The following is a 20,257-nucleotide window of genomic DNA, read 5'->3' as shown; positions in this document are numbered from 1 at the left end:
GGGATTTGAACCCTAACCCTAATGCTAACATATTCCAGCTCCAGGCCTCTAATAATAATACTGCGTATTAGGATACGCCTTGCCCAAGCTCACAGGGCCAGTCAGTGGTGGAGCCGGGATTTGAACCCAGGCAGTCTGGCACTGGAGAGGAGGAGCTCTACTGCCTCCTCCTTACAGCCTCCTAGGGAATAAATATTAAGACCGGCAAGTCCAGATGGGTGCTGTTTATATTAACCAGATTACTCCTAAATCGATTTGCAGAGATAGGTGAAGAGGGAATGGAAGAAGACAGATGGAGTAACCTTTACCTCCCTCCAAGGGCGGCCCTGTACACAGAGGACAGCAGAGTTGGGCACATGCCCCCCATGGCCCATTTTGAAGCACTGGATGAGCTTGGAGGCCCGAGTCATCTGAACTAATCCACTTGGCCATTTTGCAGGGAGAAGTTAGTTTTATTTTCTCTCCATTTTGCAGAAGAAACTGGGGCTCAGAGGCCGTGTGACTTGCCTGAGGTCAAACACTTGCCCAAATGCGTCACCCAGCCCATAAATTCCTCTCCCAGGTCTATCAATCCCTGAAGCTGTGTTCCATCCTCCTCCCTGGGCCACTCTCTGTGCCATGATTGAGACGGAGGCATTTAGTGTGGGCAGCTCTGTGGGCCTTGGATGCCAGCCATAGGTGGGAGGAGCAGGGTATGCAGAAACTGGAGAAAAATCAAACAGGGACAAAACCACAAAAGCTGTCCCTTCCCCCAGAAGTTTTCAGGCCAGTTGAGACGACCAGCAAATACGGTCTCGAAGAGAACAAACACTCCTTCGGGAAGAGAATCAACGATAAAGGCCGGAGGGAGGCTGAACAGCAGAGTCCTCCTGCTCTAACTGGAGCTCATCTCTGGATTTCAGCCCTACAGTCACGATTGTCAAATGTTCTACTTGTCTGAAATGTGTTTTGTAAGTTCTCCTGGTTTGTTTGCTTGTTTGTTCATAGCCTGTACACATTAAGCCCGAGGATTGTTAGAAGGCCACACATTTATCTGCTCTTAACCATCTCCTCTCTTCTGAGCATTTATTAAATGCTTTCTGAAGACAATGGATCGGAAAGGATAGACGGTACTCTCACACCTCATCCAGCACTGTGCTAAAACTACAGTGTAAAGAGACACAAGAAAAATGAAGGCCAGTCACAGTGGGCATGGAGTGGTCTAGAGTCTAGGGACAGAGAATTAATTAGAAGACAATCCCAGGAGACATAAAGCACACAGGTGTCAGTGCTAGGCAGATGCTGGGGGACCAAGGGGTTCCCCAATAGCTCTTTGGGGTGCTTCCAATATATTGGACTTCCAGTATAAGGATGAGGAGTCTCAACTGGAAAGAAAGGACACTGGGCAGGGAACCAGAGTGTCTGGGAACAGACCCCAGTTCTCACCCTACTCGCTAGGCCACACCTCTTCACCTCCCCTTCCCTTCCTTAGATTCCCAGCTCTGCCAGCTTGAGAAAGTGTACAGGATGGAGTTCTAAATGCATTCTTGCACACTAAAAGAAATATCAAGATAATAAAAGTATTTAAATAAAAGTAACTTTATCAAGATTTACTTTTCTCTTAGTCCCTGAGTTTTTGGGTCCCACCAAAATTAGAAGCTGCCTCTGCAACTGGTCTAGGTCTAACTTAGATTTTTCTAAAATTTTTTACTGTGAAATAATTTATTTTTTTTTAATTTATATATGTATATATGTAATCTCTATACCCAACATGGGGGCTCAAACTTACAATCCGGAGATCAAGAGTTGCATACTCCACAGACTGAGCCAGCCCAGGTGCTCCTCCAAAATAATTTAAAACTTAAAATAAAGTTGTAAGAATAGTAGAAAGAACTCTTGTGTAATTTTTGCCCGTATTTGCCAAGCGGTAAAATGTGTCACATTTGCTTTATCATTCCTTCTCTTCATAGACATATAAAGTAATATGCATATATCACAGCACTGTTAATAATAATAAAATATATAAATGAAGCCACAGCATTACTATCAAATTCAGGAATTTAGCATAATACAGGTTATAAATGTTTGGACCCAAAAGCACAGAAGCAATGTGTCCTCTGTGTGTGGCACATTAGGAGACACAGGGTGTCTGGTGGCCCCGTTACTGGTGATGGCACCTTAAGCCCCTGGTTAAGGTGGGGTCTTCTGTTCTTCTCACTGTAAAATTACCAGTGTTCCCCTTTTGGAACTAATAATCTATGGGTAGATACACTGAGACCATCCCAAATATCCTGTCTTCAAATTTTCACCCAATGGTTTTAGGATCCATTGATGACTCTTGCCTACTTAGTTATTATTAGACTGGTTGCAAAATGATTTTCTAGTTCTGCTATTTCTTCAACAATTTTTAAGCTTTTTATTTAAAAAAATCTCCAACTATGGAAATAATTGAAGCAAAGATAGAACGAACGTCAGCTCAGCCACTACCCACATGCAATGACTGTTACTATTTTGTACTCTTTGTTTATCTAGCTGGCCATTTTTTGCTGGACCATTTTTTGCTGGACCATTTCGGAATTACAGTCGTTATGACATTTCACCCCCTGAATGCTTCAACACGCGTCTTGTAAAAACAAGGACGGTCTTCTACATAACCACAATGCTGTTATCACACCCAATAATTAACAATTATTTCCTAATATCAGCTCATATCCAGTCCATATTCAAATTTCCACAATTGAGCCCCAAAATGTCTTTAAAGATTATTTATTTATTTATTTGTCAGAGAGAGAGAGAGTAAGCGCACAAGCAGGGGTGAGCGGCAGGCAGAGGGAGAAGCAGGCTCCCTGCTGAGCAAGGAGCCCAATGTGGAACTCGATCCCAGGGCCCTGGGATCATGACCTGAGCCGAAGGCAGATGCTTAATGACTGAGCCATCCGGGTGCCTCTCTCCCTCTTTCTCTCTTTTTTGACAGCCACTACGCACTCTCGGATTTTATTTATTCAATGATTTACAATAGGTTACAGTCATTAGTGTTTTTAATGATCAAATTGTCCTAATGGTGGCCTGGGGAGCCCTTTAAACTAGCTTTGGGTCCTTTTAATGTGTCCCTATTAGCCTCTGAGCCTGTTCTTGCTTTCTGGCACAAAAAGTTCACCTTATACCGTCCCTGCACCAGCCCTGGAATCAGCCATTCCTCTAAAGAGTTCTGATTACTTTTACGCAGAAAAGACATTTGTTTAGAAACTAGAATTTGGGCATTATGTGTACTCATTGCTACTGTGGTTATCACAAGCATTTTTGAAAGGCAAAAACACATAGTATCAAGGCAAGGTATTTTTATTTCATCACAATTTACTTTCTTTTAATTTAAGTGCCTTAGAACCTGCCAAAGTTAGGATATGCTTCCCTGTTTGGCCTGGGTCTTAGATTTTTAAAATTAATTTTTGTAAACAGCCAATTAGTGCAAAAATACCAGTAACAAAAAACTGTAGTCCCTTGTTCTCGCCATATATATACTTATATATATTTAAATAATAAATCTAGTCTGCAAAATTTTGATTCATTCATTTTAGAGATTATATGTTGATTTCTTATTATGATCAGTGAAGGTTTTCATCTCACAAACACTCTTGTATCATTCCCTCCATCCTCATAATATATCACAATTTTTAGTTTAAAGTACACATTCAATGTTTTCATTATTATAACTAAATAAATTTTATTCAATACTGAGCCAAGAAGTATTCTTTCTTGTGCAACGTTTTCTTTTTTCTGGAGTTAATAATCGCCTTGTTTTTTCCACTTGTTTTGTTCTTGAACATCCAAACCTCCCTACACCCTCAAAAAGCTGTACGAACCTCTCAGTTTTCCTTGCAGTCAAATCTGTCAGCTGTCATCCTGGGACATCCATATGCTTGAAAATGGCTTTATTCAATGATCACACCTGACTGATAGTCTGGTTGCATATAGAATTTTAGGTTGCAAATTATTTTTTCTCAACATTTTGAAGACATTTTCCCACCACCCTCTAGCTTCTCTTGTTGCTTTTGAGCAGTCTATTGCACTCTTGGTCATTCATATAATCTGCATGTTCTTTCTGGAAACATACATAACCTTCTCCTTATCACTCATAGCCTGAAATTCAAGATGATGACTTTGTTTTCCTGGAGATCTTTTTTTGTTTATTGTCCCAGGCATATGGTGATCTTTTCATTCTAGATATTCTTGTTCTTCGGTTCTGGAAAAATCTGTCGTAGTATTACATTAACAACTACTTCCCTACTGGTTTCTTGGTTCTCTCTTTCTGAAATTTTGATTAGCTAGCTGTTGCTGCAATGACCCACCATTTAAAAAAAAAAAAAATCTTTTTTCTTCTGTTGTGCAAATTTTCCTTTTCATTGTCCTTTCTGTGGAACTTCTCCAACTTTACCTTCAATCCTTCTATTGGCTTTTTAAAAAATTTTAGCATCTATATTTTTATTTTCCCAGAGATCTTTCTTATTTGTTGATTTCTCCTCAATTATAGCAACTGTTCCTTTTGCACAGAAGTAATATTTTTATTTAACTCTCTGAGGATATTAATGATAATTTCCTTGCTGTTTTTGTGCACACAACATTATGTCTGTTTCATCAGGGTAATTATTTTCTGTTTGTTTACTTTGGTCTTGTCTTTCATGTTAGAGGTTTTCTCAACAGAATTTTTGCTCAGAGTCCACAGCCCACCTCCTGGGACCTTTTGGAGTATTTCACAGGGGGTTTTTGTTCTGACTCCTTTTATTACTTCTCCTGGGGCAGAAATTGTGGGTCCAGAGTGATAACATACTAATTTATTTGAGTACTTATATGCTAGGCTCTGTTTTGAATAATTCTTACCTCAAACCTGTCAGGCAAGCACTACTATTGTTAGCACTTGCCAGCTGAGGAAACTGGGAAGCACAAAGAGGTCATGTAACTTGGCCAAGGTCACACAGCCAGTGCACGGCAGAGCTGGGGTTCTTGGCTCCAGAACCTGTCCTCTTAATCACCTCTAATCAATCACCTTATTTGGAATCCTGGGGAACAATTGCTTTTATTTGCGTATAGATGACACACAATGTTACGTTAGTTTCAGGTGTACAACATAGAGATTCGACAACTCCACATTATGCTCTGCTCATAATTGTAGCTACCATCTGTCACCGTGCAACACCACTAAAATACCATTGACTATATTCCCTGTGCTGTGGCTTTTATCCCCATGACTTATTCATTCCATCACTGGAAGCCTGTACCTCCCGCTCCCCTTCACCCATTTTGCCCACCCCCTCCCCGAACACATTTTTCTCTATTCTTTATGGAAAACAACCACAACATCATAACATTTATTGACCATTTATTAAGTGCCAGACACTTCCAAGCACTTTACATGGATGGGTTTATGTAGTCCTCACAATGGTTCTATGAAGTAGGTACTGTATTTAGTTGCATTGTGCAAAGAACCTTTGAGAGGCTCAACTTACTCAAGATCCCCAGATAGTGAGGGTAGCACCCGGATTTCAAATCGAGGCTATTCAGCTTCAGGGCATTCCTTTCTTTGTCTCTTGTCTTTGTCTTTTTCTTTCTGGGCCTTGGAAGTGGTGTTGAGTTTACCACCCCTTGCATATCATATCCACCATCTTCTTCCGTTTGAGCAAAGTCTCTCTTATTTCACTATTTTCCCCATTTATTCCTAATCCTTATCCCCTCCCATCTTCCCCCAGGACCCTCACTCAGGTATTTGCTATTTGTCCTTCAGTTTGCCCTGTCCTTGCGAAACATGCACGGTTGTTCAGTGAATGTACTCAGCAAAACCAGACATGCATGCCATGCCTACCAGGTGCTGGGCGTTATTCCTGACCAAGGGTCAACCAACTACAGCCCATTGCCAGATTTTGTACAACACACAAGCTAAAAATGGTTTTTACGTAGTTAATTAGCTGAAACAAAATCAAAAGAAGAATATTTTGTGATATGTGAAATTCAAATTTCTGTGTCCGTCGGTAGGTTTAGTGGTACACGGTTATATTCATCCATTTATATATTGTTCTCACGCTGCGTGGGCTTTATGGTACAGGGCTTAAAATATTTACTATCTGGCCCTTTACAGGAAAAATAATTGCTAAGCCCTGCTCTAGATGTTAGGGCACAGTAGTGAACATATGTTTTTAATTTATATAAAAAGAATGATGGTTTTACTGGGTAGAGGGGTGCATATAATTCATCACCCCGTCTGGGACTTTTGAGAGTGAAAGGAGAGGCTATTAATTCCTGGGACAACTTGGGGTAAACTATCGGTCTGTCCCTGGAAAACTAGGATGTGTGGTCATCTCTCTCTGACTGTCATCCTGCCTGAGATCACCGGCTTTGTTTGTTGTGTTTTTAGAATTTGTCATGTTATGGATACACATCTAAAACAGGGCTCAACAAATGAGGGACAAATTTGGGCCACAGCAGTTTCGCTTCAATGAAGTTGTATGGTTTCTGTGCAGTCGAAGATTTTTAAATGGTTGGGGAGAAAAAAGATCCAAAGAAGAATAATATTTTGTGACAAATGCAAATTATATTTAATTCAAATTTCAATGTCCATGGTTTCGTTGGAACAGCCCCCATTCATTTGCATATCATCTAAGCCTGCAACAGAGACCCTATGGTCCGAGAAGCCTAGAATATTTATTATCTGGCTTTTTAAAAATTTTTTATTTTATTTTATTTTATTATTATTTTTTAATGATTTTATTTATTTATTCATGAGAGACAGAGAGAGAGAGAGAAGCAGAGGGAGAAGCAGGCTCCCAAGGAGCAGGGAGCCTGATGCGGGACTCGATCCCAGGACCCTGGGATCATGACCTGAGCTGAAGGCAGACGCTTAATCATCTGAGCCACCCAGGCGCCCTATTTTTTAATTTGTTTTAGAGAGAGTGTGAGCGAGGGGCGGGGAGGAGCAGAGGGGAAGGGAGAGAGAATCTGAAGCAGACTCATGCTCAGCATGGAGCCTGACGTGGGGCTTGATCCCACAACCACGGGATCATGACCTGAGCTGAAGCCAAGAGTCAGATGCTTAACTGACTGAGCCATAGAGGTGCCGCATACTATCTGGACTTTTCTTTTTTTCTTTCTTTTTTTTTTTTTAGATTTTATTTATTTATTTGAGAGAGAGAGGGAGACAGAGAGAGCGAGCACAAGCCAGGGGGCGGGGCAGAGGGAGAGGGAGAAGCAGACTTCCTGCCGAGCAGGGAGTCCGATGTGGGACTCGATTCCAGGACCCTGAGATCATGACCCAAGCCAAAGGCAGACGCTTAACCGACTGAGCCACCCAGGTGCCCCCCTTTTTAAAAGGTTTATTTATTGGGGTGCCTGGGTGGCTCAGTTGGTTAAGTATCTGCCTTTGGCTCAGGTAGTGATCCTGGGGTCCTGGGATCAAGCCCAGGGTCGGGCTCCTTGCTCAGTGGGGAGTCTGCTTCTCCCTCCCCCCACCCCCTCATGCTCTCTTTCTCTCAAAAATAAAATAAATAAAATTTTAAAAAAAGATTTATCTACTTATTTGAGAGAGAGAGTGTGTGGAGTGGGGCTGGAGGAGGGGCAGAGGGAGAGGGAGAGAATCTCAAGCAGATTCTGCACTGAGTGCGGACCCTGAGTCGGGGCTCAGTCTCACCAGCCAGAGATCATGACCTGAGCCAAAATCAAGAGTCCGATGCTCAACTGACTGAGCCACTCAGGTGCCCCTGGGTGACCGCATCTAACTACTGCAATGTTCTATTGTGTGACTCCCTTGTTTTAATCGCTCATTCCCCTACAAATGTCTGGCTTGCTCCTGGTTTACCTGTCGTGAACCAGAAGAAGAACCTCTCTGAGCCACGTCTAAGTGGGACACGTGACTCAGGCAGTGGACACACATTTAACCTTTCTTCCTTCTGTGTTGTCACCATTTCCAAGCTTTTTCCATTTTTTCACTATTTGAACATTCCATCAAGCAGTGCTGAGATGTTCCTCTCTGCATACCATTCACAAACGCATCATTTATTCAACAAATATTAATCGAGCACTTGACTTACAGAGGGCTCAATTATCCTGGGCACTGGGGATACAGCAAAGGAGCAGAGAAAAATCTTTGCCTGCTGGGAACTTCCAGTAGCCGGTGCTGTGTTCATGGAGCCCTTCCTGGACTCAGGTGTCCTTCCCAGCACCTGGTGTTAACAGTGGTTGGAACCCTCATGACAATCTTGTGAAGTAGGTAATGCCATCTCCTTTTGCCAGAGAAGACCAGCTCAGAAATGCCAGGGGTGGAGGGTGTGAGCTCCACCCCTGACCAGTTGTGGCTCCTGGATTCTTAGCATCTCGATCTCCTTCCTGTCTGCATAGTGTTGTCAACACTCTACCCTCTCATCTCCACCTTCTTAATTTTTGCCATTCTGATGAGTGTAAAATGCTCTCTCCTAATGTGGTTATAATTTGCATTTCTCTGATCTCTAGTGAATTTGAATATTTCTAGAATCTGGGCTCTTGACTGTTAATTTGCTTCTTGAAATCTAACTAGCATATTTTCTAAACAAGGCAGAAAAAAAAGTTTTAACAGAAACTCACATTTGGGTGTCGCTGCTGGGTTATGAGATGTCTTCGTTCCTTTCAGGGCCTATCTGGAATGGCACCGAATGTCCATTAAAATCAGAGTCTAAGTCATCTCAGTGAAAGGGAAGTCGTACCATACAGGTGGGCTCTGGAGCCTGACTGAGCTGGGCTTGAAGCCCAGCTGGGTGACCTCGGGCAAGTGTTTTAAATTCTCTGAGCCCATCTTTCTAAGGTCTGTCTCACCCGGCTTCTTCACCTTTTGTGTGTTACACATGCATCCCTCTGGTGGTTGGTGAAGCCTGTGGACCCCTTCTCTGAATAACGTTTTAGAAAGCATGTCATCGGGACGCTTGGGTGGTTCGGTCCGGTTAAGCGTCTGCCTTTGGCTCAGATCATGATCCTGAATCCAATCCAATCCAAGTGTTCATCGGCAGGTGCATGAATAAACAGAATGTTGTCTGTACACAACAATGGAGTATTAGCCTGAAAAAAGAAGTTTTGTCACCTGCTACAACGTGAACGAACCTTGAGGACTTTATACCAAGTGACGTGAACCAGCCGCAAAACAACAAATGCTGTATGATTCCACTCCTAAAAGGTCCCTTGAAGAATCAAATTCATAGAGAAGGGAAGTTGGACAGTGGTTGCCAGGGGCTGGGGCGAGAGGAGAATGGGGAGTTAGTGTTTAGCGGGGGCAGAGGTTCAGTTTTGCAAGATGGAAAGAGCTCTGGAGGTGGTTGGTGGTGGTGGTTGCCCAACCGTGAGACCGTGTTTAATGCCATCGAACTGGACACTTAAAAATGGTTAGGAGAGTCCATTTTATATTATGTGGTTTTTTACCACATGTAAAAATAATAAAAAGAGGTGCTTTACAGAAAAGAATTATATCAAAACTCACTTATTAAACTATCAAACAAATGTATGCTGCATGATGTAATAAACACCGCTTTCTTAGGAATTAAATGTCAGTGGGTCAATTCACTACTTTAAATCAAAAGTAATGATGCATGTAAAGGATTTCTGGAAAGCTCCCGGACGATAGTCCTGTAGTACAACAATATCTGGGATTTCTGTCCAGTTAGAAGTTAATGGAAATAGGGGCGCCTGGGTGGCTCAGTCAGTTTAGCGTCTGCCTTCGGCTCAGGTCATGATCCCAGGGTCCTGGGATGGAACCTCACGTTGGGCTCTGTGCTCAGTGGGGAGTCGGCTTCTCCCTCTCCCTGCCACTCCCCTGCTTGTACGCTCTCTCTCCCTGTCGAATAAATAAATAAATTTCTTTAAAAAAAAAAAGAAGTTAGTGGAAATAAAGATGTAATTGTTTTCCCCATCCAAATTCAAGGACCCCCAGATTCCATTCAGGCCTCGGGGTGGACCCTGGGTAAGGATCCCCAAATGAGATGCTCTGGGTCTTAGAACCGTGTCTGGCTCTGGAGGCATGCTAGAGCAGGGCTCCTCTCTTGGAGGCAAGGGAGTCAAAGATTTGCTTTCTGTTCCAGGAAGAGAAGGAACTGTTGCCTAGAATGGATTAAATCACTCCTCATAGAGTAAAGAAGAAAGTCGTATTTCTATATCACAACTAGTTGACCATTCATTTCTTGGTTCCCAGGCTGTGTGTGTTTTGTAATTGATTCATCGGGGAGCTTTTCAGCCAGTCTGATCGTTGTTTGGTTAAACGTTGGTTTCCACATCTATAAAGTGGTAATGATGGTGCCAGATCTCACCGAGATGGGCACATTTAAAATGCCTTGGAAGCTTGGCAATGGGAGTTCAGTATATTTTATTAATCTTTGACCTCTAAATATCAAAAGAAACCGTCAGTAGGTCAGTGGTTTCTGCTTTTTTGAAAAACCGGCTCAGTAAGTAGAAGAGCCCTCAGTTTAAAAAGGATTTCACAATTTCTCATTTGCAAGAGAGGGAGGGTGTTAATAAATAAAACCGTGGTGAAACCGTGCAGGGACTGCAAGTCAGCCAGTCCCTGGTGCTTCTAATCTATTGAGCAAAAGCAGTTTTGAAAGTGTGATTTTTCCCAAATGGAAAAAGGAAATTTGAGCCCAACTGGAAAGATCTGAGTGAAACTGCGTTCTCTAAGAATATCCAAGACAGGAGCCCTTCCTGTGTGTTTGTGTGTGTCAAGGGTGCGTGTGAAGGCCTATGTGTCAGGGTGTGTGGAGGGGTGTGTGTAGGAGTGTGCAACTGTGTGTGGAGGGGTGTGTGTGTGTGGGGGGGAGGAATGGGGTTTAGGTTGTCAAAATAGGCAAGAAAATCTGCTTTTCAATTCCTGTCTCCTCTGCTCTTTTTAAGGCTTCCACAAGCACTCAGGGTCATCTCCGTAGCGTCTCCTGCGGAGTTGTGTACTTGGCCTTGGCATTCCTGTGTGCGGACTTCTGGGCCTTCCAGTCCCCGGGAAGGTGTAAGCAGCTGTGGGTTCTGCCTTTGTTTGCTTCTGCTGAACGTCACCTACGTGTGGACAGACCCTGCCAACGCCCAGGCTCCACGCGGCACGCTGGTTCCTGACTTCCAACCCCGAGTCTGCTCAGGTGGCTCATTATAAATCTGCAGCAACGTAGGATTAAAGAATGTTGATGAACAGAGAGATGAGTTAAAAGGAGAGACAATCCAACACAGATGGAGCAATAGATCAACAATCTAAGTAGAATCTAGGGAGCAGGGATACATATAAGGGTTCACTATACAAATCTGACTTTTCTGTGTGTTTAAAAATTATCATAAGGAAATTCTGGGTAAGGGGAGAGATCCAATTTTTAAAAAAGATATTATCCCAAGATCCCCCAATTTGTGATGTAGCTAGGATAATGTTCTTCTGGCTCATTTAAAAAAGGACATCCAGGGCGTCTGGCTGGCTCAGTCAGTAGACTATGTGACTCTCGACCTCAGGGTTGTGCGTTCAAACCCCAGGTTGGGTGTTGGAGCCTACTTTAAAAACAAAACCAAAACCAAAAATGGATCCAAAAATGATGTTAGTTGGTTAGTTAGTTCCAAGAATAGATATATTCCTGACTTTGTTTTTAATTGAAATATAGTTGACATAGTCCTGACCTTTAAATTCTGCCATAATCTTGCGCACTAAGCAAACAAAGCAAGACGGTGGCTATTGTGGGTTGACTTGTGTCTCTCAAAAAGGTACGTTCAGACCCCTGGTACTTGTGAACGGGACCGTATTTGGAAATAGATGTTGGCAGATGTCGTCAAGGCAAAATGAGGTCATCCTGGATTACGGTGGGTTCTGATCGTTTTGATAACTGGTGTTTTTACAAGAGGGAAATTTGGACCAGAGACGCATGGGGAGAACAGTGTGTGAAGACAAAGGCAGAGACGCAGCTACAGGCCGAGGAACACCAAGGGGTGTTGGCAGCCCCTACAAGCTAGAAGCAAGGAAGAATCCTTCCTCAGGGCCTTCAGAGAAGGCTTCAGTTTGGACTCTTGACTTCCAGAACGGTGAGAATAGATCTTGTTTTAAGTCACCGAGGTTGTGGCATCCTCCAAGACTAACAGAGCGGCTGACTTGGACTGTCACCGAAACAGAGGAGGATGGCCTTGCTCCCCTCTGGGGCAGCTCCTGGCACAAAATTGCTGCTCAATAAGTAGCTGGGATTGACCGACTAGCAATATTACATAATTTACTTACGTCATGTGTCTATGGATTGTTCCCCTCTCCTTCCACTCTAGAATGTCACCTCCGTGAGGGCCGAGAAGACAGTTCCTGTTCACGGCTGTGACCCCAGCACCCAGAACAGGGCCTGGCACATAATAGGTGTTCAGCGAACATTTGTCAAATAAACGTCCACTATACTGTGCTACTCCCTACTATTTCTGCCCTGCCGTTATTGTATTAATTCAGGAAGTGTTTATTGAAAGCTACAGTGTGCCCAGGACCCTGCTGGGGTTGGACATTCCTTGACTTTTCAATGATGGCAAGACTTTGGGGGCAGGGAGAGAAGGCATAGGTACATACAAAACAGGAATCTAGAATCTAGGGAGCAAGGATACATATGACGGTTCATTACACACATCTGATTTTTCTGTATATTTAAAAATTATCATAATGAAACTCTGGGTAAGGAGAGAGACCCAATTTAAAAAAAAGGATATTATCCCACGACCTCCTAGTTTTGATGTAGCTGGGAAAATGTTCTGGCTCGTTTTAAAAAAGAGATCCACGGCGTCTGGCTGGCTCAGTCTGTAGAGCATATGACTCTTGATCTCAGGGTTGTGAGTTCAAAGGACTGTAACAGAGAACCACAGACCAGGTGGCTTAAACAACAGAAATTTATGGTCTCACGGTCTGGAGGTTGGAAGTCCAAGATCAAGGTGTCCGCAGGGTTGGTGTCTTCTGAGGCCCCTCTCCTGGGTTTGTGGGTGGTTGTCTTCTCTGTCTTCATGTGGTCTTCCCTTTGCATATATTTAGGTCCTAACTCCTCTTATAAGGACACCAGTCAGACTAGCTTAGGGCCCAATTACCTCCATAAAGACCCTACCTCCAAATAAGGTCACATTCTGAGGTACTGAGGATCAAGACCCCAACCTATGCATTTTGGAAGGCTGCAGCTCAGCCCGTAACAACAGGTGTGGAAAGATAAGCGTAGACACATGAGGCGATTTGCCCAAGCTCAGCAGCAGCAGAACTGGGGCCAGGATGTGTCTCCCAACTTCTGGTCTGGTTCTTCTTTCCAGTCTTGTTGGCAGCCTTGCTTCGTGGAACTAAAGCACCACATGCTCAAAACTATCCCACAAGAAGATCCAGGCATGAATTGTTAGTCCAGGAAAGCTCCAAGGATGCTCACTCTGCTGAGTCTTGCCACGTGCGAGGAGGGGTGGGTGGGAGAGCAGAATGCAGACTGCACAAGGCACGACTAGAAGGCAGGAAGGGCCACATGTGTGCAGGAGACACCTGTCTCCTGGATGGATGGTGGTAGCAGGCTCTCAGCTGGTCTCCTCACCTCTTCCCTCACCCCCTTCCCAGCCATTCTCAACCCAGCAGCCACAGTGACCCTTTAAAAACTCAAGTCAGTTCATTTCCCTCCTCTGTTCGTGATGTCTCTCTCCTCGGCTGCTTCATTCAGAAGTTCTCCATTCATTCTCTCAGAAACCCTCCAGGCCTCACCCCGCTGGTGTGGCCTGCTCTCAGCAACCCCCTGGACTCCACCGGGAGGGGCCCCGGGGAGGTTTCTGGGAAGTTGGGTCAAGAGCACATGACTGTTTCTCAAGTTAAAACATGGCTTCTGAGCTTCTTCATCTGGCCTGGAGGCAGCTGACAGAGCTCAGGACACACTCCCCTAAAAATGTGGCACTTTGGTATATTGAATATTGTAAGCTGAAGGAGTTTGAGAACCCGGCAGGTGCAGGTGGCCTTCCCCACCTTCCCCTGAAGCAAGTCACAGGACCTTCGTGGGAGACCTTCCCTAGACATGGAGGAAAGAAGCATCCTTATCCCAAGACAGAGGGACCCTGGGAGGGATCCAAGTGCACGGGCCTTGCTAGATCTCCCCCAGTTTGCTACCCTGAGCATCAAACTAGCACGAAAACACTCAGGTTTAACCATTTCTTCGGGTCTTCATTTCCTTATGAAGGCTCCCACATCTTATAAAACTCATGTTAAATTAATGTGTGTGTTTTTCTCCTATAATCTGTCTTTGTCGGGTTGATTTGCAGACCCTAGTGTCGCCAGAGACCCTAAGAAGTGGAGGAAATTTTTTTCTCCTCCCTACAGAACCTTTTCCTTCAAGCTGAGGTGGGGGCCTTGCTTTTCCAGGGCATTGGTCTCTTGTCATCCTCCTGAGCATCCGTTCTTACTTGGAGCTCCAGGGCTACAGCAGCTAATCTCACCAGAGAAAGGGGCCGTGGGGGGTGGGTTGAGAGATGGTGGCATCCACCTGTGCTTTCTGGCACCACAGTGCCCCTTGAGACCTGCGCTGAAGGGGAAGGAAAGAGGCTGACCTTTTCATTTGTGCTCTTGGTTCTGCTTCTGGATACATTCGTCCAGGGCAGGAAAGAGCGGCCGAGCCCCAGGTTGTGGGGGACCCAGCAGTTGTCTGCTAAGGGTCCCTTACTTAAGCCATCCAGAAAGGCCTTACCTGGTCACTGTGGCAGTCGGGAAAAGCCAGGGGAACGCTAAACCTCCCCCACACGCCTTGGAGCAGAGGCCAAGTATTTTCCATTGGAAGCCTGAAACCTCACATCTAAGTGACATTAAAAAACCAAAATCCTGGCGCCTGGGTGGCCTCAGTCGTTAGTGTCTGCCTTCGGCTCGGGTCATGATCCCAGGGTCCTGGGATCGAACCCCACATCGGGCTCCCTGCTCAGTGGGGAGCCTGCTTCTCCCCTCTCCCACTCCCCCTGCTCATGTTCCCTCTCTCGCTGTCTCTCTCTGTCAAATAAATAAATACAATCTTTAAAAAAATACAATAAAATTCATCCGCGTAAATCTGAAGATCAAATTGGCTTCATGCAGAGATTCATGAATCTGCAGCACCAATCTAGCAAATGGAAGGGAGCTCCGTAGAACGGAAGGAACAGAAAGGCTTTTAAGGCCGAGAAGGGACAGAAAAGAGGAAATCATCAGCAGGGAACACACTTAGGCAAGGCCCAGGTCCTGAGGGGAATGGAGGGTCTGTGGGTCATTTCCGAGGGCTGGCCAGGAAATTCTGGGCTGGCTAGTTGAAGGTCGCACTTCTGAGGAAGGTTGCGCCTGGAATCAGGTGAGGCATTGAGTCTGGCTTTGCTTGCCACGAGGCCTCACACAAATGATTCCATTTGGGGTCTGTGGCCTCCTTTTTCATAGTGGAAAGAGGGGCCTAAACGTGTGAGGCTGGACTGGGTCTGGGGTTGCCTCGGGGAGGGGAGGGCTTTGTCGGGTGCACCTGCCTCCCGGATCTCGAGTTCTCCAGAACACGGAGGAAACTGAACACTCTTTGTGTTTCTTGGAGGGGTTCTTAACACAAAATGAGGGTGCAAGCTGACCAAGAGATGCTTGATTTCAAGGAGTTTTCAAATGATGGGGTTGTGTCACAAGCTACTGAATTGTGAGGGTACAGAGAAAATCTCATTTTTCTTTGTAACAGAATTGTTGCCTATCTTCTCCAGCTCAGAGGTAGCCTGGGTCCGGTCCCCCTCTCCTCTTCCCGCAGTTCCTGGGTCCCACCCACTCCTCAAGCATGCCCAACAAGGGGGCTCAGCTTTGGGATGGAGTGTCATCCCACACCAAGGCTGGGACGGGGCAAGTTCACGGGGCCACCTCAGCCGGGTCGCAGAAATGAGGGGGCAAAACCCCAAACCCACATCTTTCTCCCAACCACGTGTTAATCTTCACCGGGGTCAGAAGCTCCAGGAGGAGCACCGGAAAAGCTACGGAAGGAGGGGTCGCGTCTGCCACTTCTCCAGAGCCCCTGGCCTCTCGCAAGGTGGATTTTGCGCAGCTTTCCTGAATGTGAAGGCTTTCACATTCCCCGAATTTGAATGTGAAATTCAAATTCAGGGCATGTGAATTTCCCCCAGCGAGGAGGGTGCTAATGTCAGGGACAGCCACTTCTCCTTCCCTGGTTTATTTCTCTGCTCCAGATTTGTCTGTTTCAGATTTACTCGCCCTCGGAGAAACCTTACTTCAAGCCCGATTGCCCCAGCCAGGTCTTTGTTTTGTGAATTAATCAAATAATAATAGCGCTTCCCACTGCTGGGAAAACCCGAGGGAGGCCCCAGCAGGCTCAGCATCCTCCAGCCAGCCGAGCAGCCAGAGGAGGAGCCGAGGGGGCCAGCCCACCTTCCAGGAGAGGGACCTTCGCACTTACTTTTGAGTTCCGTGAATGAAATTAGGCTGCAAGCAGCCCCAGCCTCGGATTCTCAGGCGCTCAGGCTGCAGGCTTTGGCTCAGATTCCAGGCTGGGGACATCCTCCAGTCATTCTTTGCCAACCCACTCTCGGCAGTTGGCCTGGCTCTGTCCCACCCAGGTACTGAAGGGCCTGAGGATAGCAGCCTCACGCAGAACCAGGGTGGCCTTTCCTGCTCTTTTGAATTTAACTTTTTTTAAAGATTTTATTAATTTATTTGGGGGGGCAGGCAGAGGGAGAAGCAGGCTCCCCACTGAGCAAGGAGCCCGATGCGGGACTTGATTCCCAGGGACCCTGGGATCATGACCTGAGCTGAAGGCAGACGCTTACGACTGAGCCACCTAGGTGCCCCTGACCTTTTTTTTTTTTTTTAATGGAAGTCTAACACTCACACAGGAAAACACAGATTTTGTGAAAGGAGAAAAGTTTTTAAAAGGGTATCAGCATGACTTTCCTACACATATGAAATGAACGTGTGTCAAGGATTTTATCTAATTCATTCAGGGTTAAGGAGCCAGTACCATGTTACCAGGGCGTTGAAGGCAGCCAAGAATGCCGGAATGGATCAGCTTTGTAGATAAACCATTGGTCAACATCCATAGGTCGTAGCCAACTGCAACTCCTCTGGACACCGTGCTGTATTTTTCGGGGACAAGAATCATCTGCATAATTCCCAAAGGTCAACAACGTGAAGAGTTGTCTTTTTTTTTTTTTTTAAAACAACTCAGAGCGTTGTAATAAAAACAGCTCAGATGATGAAGAGTGCATAGAATAAAATAATCCTGAAGGGGGCACTAGACAACACCCAGTTTTCTGCTGAAGAAAACCTTGCATGCTTTGGGGGATCCACTTCTAAGGATTTCACAGTTTTTTCTCTTCAGCTCTGTGGTGCGGCTCGATTCATTGTTTCAAGGAGAACCCTCTTAGGACCACCGCCCCAGGACAAGGAATAGAACATCGCTCCTTGGAAGCCCTTCTTGGGTTCTTCCCAACCGTTCAATACTCTTGCTTTCCTCCCTGAAGGTCACCACCTGTCCAGATTTCCAAACCCAAGGGCTAGTTTTGTTTATTTTGGAACTTCTGCTACATGTAACCAATGAGCGTGTATCCTTCTGTTTTGGGTTTCTTTCACTTAGCAAAGTGTTTCTGAGGTTCATCCGTGGTGTACCCCCACATCTCCATCACCTTACAGGAGCCCTACTGGGTGAAGAGACCACTCCGCTTGGCTGCTGATGAGCATTTGAACAGTTCCCAGTTTCGGGACATAAAATGCTGTGGTGAACACCCTTGTGCATGGATTGGGTGCCCATGTGCTTGCATTTCTGTTGGAGTGGAATGGATTGCTGCAGGTCAGAGGATGGACGTGTGTGTGTGAGTAGATTCGACCAGGTTCCCAAAGTGGTTGAAACCCATGTCATTCCCACCAGGAGGAAGGAGCTTTCTCACTGCTCCTATCTTCCTATTTCTCCTGCTGTTATCAGTCTTTCTTTCCAGCTTCTGTCTCCAGATTTTTTCCTGAACTCCCCAAAAGAAAACTTCTTCCTGAGAAGTGCAGGCTCTTGCCTACAGTCATTTTTCAATAGCTACTTTCTTAGAGGCCAAAAAAGATTCATTTAAAACGTAAGGGAGAGCCTGTTCCTGCCTTGCTCAGAATTCTCTAGGGTTTCCCTTCATTCTGAAGATAAAATCTCAGTCTGCACTCTGGCTCTGGTCCCTTCCTGCCCTTCCACCTCGTGCCCAACCACTCGGCCCCTTGTCACTGGCGCCAGTCCCTCTGAGCTTTCAGTTCCTTAAACACACCAAACTCGTTCCCTGCTCCACAATTTTTACCCCTACTGTTCCCTCTGCTGGGGGATGCCCTCCTCAAATCTCTGCCTGGAACTCCTTGGCAGACCACCTTGGCTCAAATGCCACTTCTCAGCGATGTTTTTTTACCTGACATAAGAAAAATTGGAATGAGCAAAAAAAGGTTATTGCATGCCTCCAGTGGAAAACTGCAATGTTTATAGGACACTCTTGCTGCTGTCTGATTCTTCTTGGTTCCCCTTGCCCTTGAGCTATTTGATGGTGTTATAAGTTGTAGATGTCCTATGGCAATGCAAATGATTCTTGTCTTTGGACAGGCAAATAAATTGCATCAGGGGCGGTTCAATTGACTTCCATCATCTTAGAATAAGGAAGAAGCCAGTTTTGAATCTATTTGCAAATTCATTTTTTTAAAAGATTTTATTTATTTATTTGAGAGAGAGAGAGAAAGCACATGGCAGGGGGAGGTCAGAGGGAGAAGCAGACTCCCTGCTCAGCAGGGAGCCCGATGCGGGACTCGATCCCGGGACTCCAGGATCATGACCTGAGCCGAAGGCAGTGGCTTAACCAACTGAGCCACCCAGGCGCCCTGCAAATTCATTTTAACATTCTTCATCTGTAAATGTGTCTGTTCTTTGATTTCTCCTTTGAGCTGGTTGTAACATCTGCCTGGTTCCCTCAATAATAATGAGTTAAATAAAGTCTTTAACCCGGGTTCATTTTTTTTTTTTAATCTGCATGAGAGTCACAATGTTACCTTTTTTGAAAATTATCTTTCAACACTGACCTTCCCCAACCCAAACTCTTTGTGTCTCCTCGCTGTTTTACTTCCTTCAGAGCTGGATCATCATCTGAGATGATTTTGTTCATTCATTTCTTTACTCGTTTTCGGGGGGTCTTTCCCTGCCTTGGTCACTGCACGGCGTGGGTGCTCCAAATAAACCTAAGGGGCTGAATGAAGGCAGGTGGATGAGCAGCAGCTGTAGACCATGGCTCACTCCTTTCTCCTGCCCTTCCTCTCCTGTAGGGCCGTCTGTCTTGTCTGTGTTTAACCCATGTTTTTCCCATGGATCCTCCCTTTCAGGCTAAATAAGGCCAGGCCAACCCTGTACTTGAAGTCTCTGACGGGTAAATAAATCATGTGTTTATGGCTTGCGTCAGGCCTCGGGCATTTCCCCACTGAGCAGCCTGATAAGCAACCTGGTGAGACTGGGTAACTTTGGGAGTGAGGGAGAAAGCCTTCCGCAGAAGCGCAGATTTCAGTCTCCCATCCTCCCAACAAGGAACCGGGGTTCCCTGAGGTCAAGTGCTGGAGGTCACGTGGCTAGCTGGTGCCAGAAAGAGGGTTGGGCCTGGGATCCTGACTCAGAGTTTAGCACTGTTTCAATCATAAAAACCTGCACCTGGAGCATGTGATGCACCAGGCCTGCCTTCAGGGATTTGTGTCCATGAGCTCATCCTTTTGACAGCATGACTTTTCAGGGGGAACCGAGGTCCAGAGGAGCAGGTGATAAGTCTCGGGTCCCACAGCAGTGAGGGGTAGAGCCAGGACCTCAGCCCAGGCAGGAGATCTTTGGAGTCTCTGCACATAGCCACCACACCAACTAGAAGACACTAGAAGGAGGAGAACATATTTGTTGGACATATATTCCAGGCCAGGCCCCGAGCTAAGGGTTTCACCTGTATGATCTCATTTCATTTTCTTGATACCCAGTGGGGGAGGTGCTAGTGTTGTCCTGAAATGTTCCAGAGTCCCCAAGACCACCCTTGCTTTTGACACCAACTTCAAAGTTCAGGGGTCCTCAAGACCATGCTCAGTTTCCATAATTCACAAGAAGGACTCGGAGAACCCAGAAAAGTCGCTATACTCCCTGTGAAGGCTCATTACAGCAAAAGGATACAGATTAAGATCAGCCAAGGGAAGAGGTGCACAGGGCTGAATCTGGGAGACGTCCAGGTGCACACTTCTGCTTGTCCTTCTCCAGTGGAGGTGTGCAAACAGTGCTAACTTCTAGCAACAATGTGTGACATAGATACAGAGAAT

The sequence above is a fragment of the Zalophus californianus genome, chromosome 4 (genome assembly GCF_009762305.2).
Source record: "Zalophus californianus isolate mZalCal1 chromosome 4, mZalCal1.pri.v2, whole genome shotgun sequence".
Classification (NCBI taxonomy): domain Eukaryota; kingdom Metazoa; phylum Chordata; class Mammalia; order Carnivora; family Otariidae; genus Zalophus; species Zalophus californianus.
The sequence above is the reverse complement of the archived record's forward strand: the minus strand, read 5'-3'. Positions refer to the sequence as shown.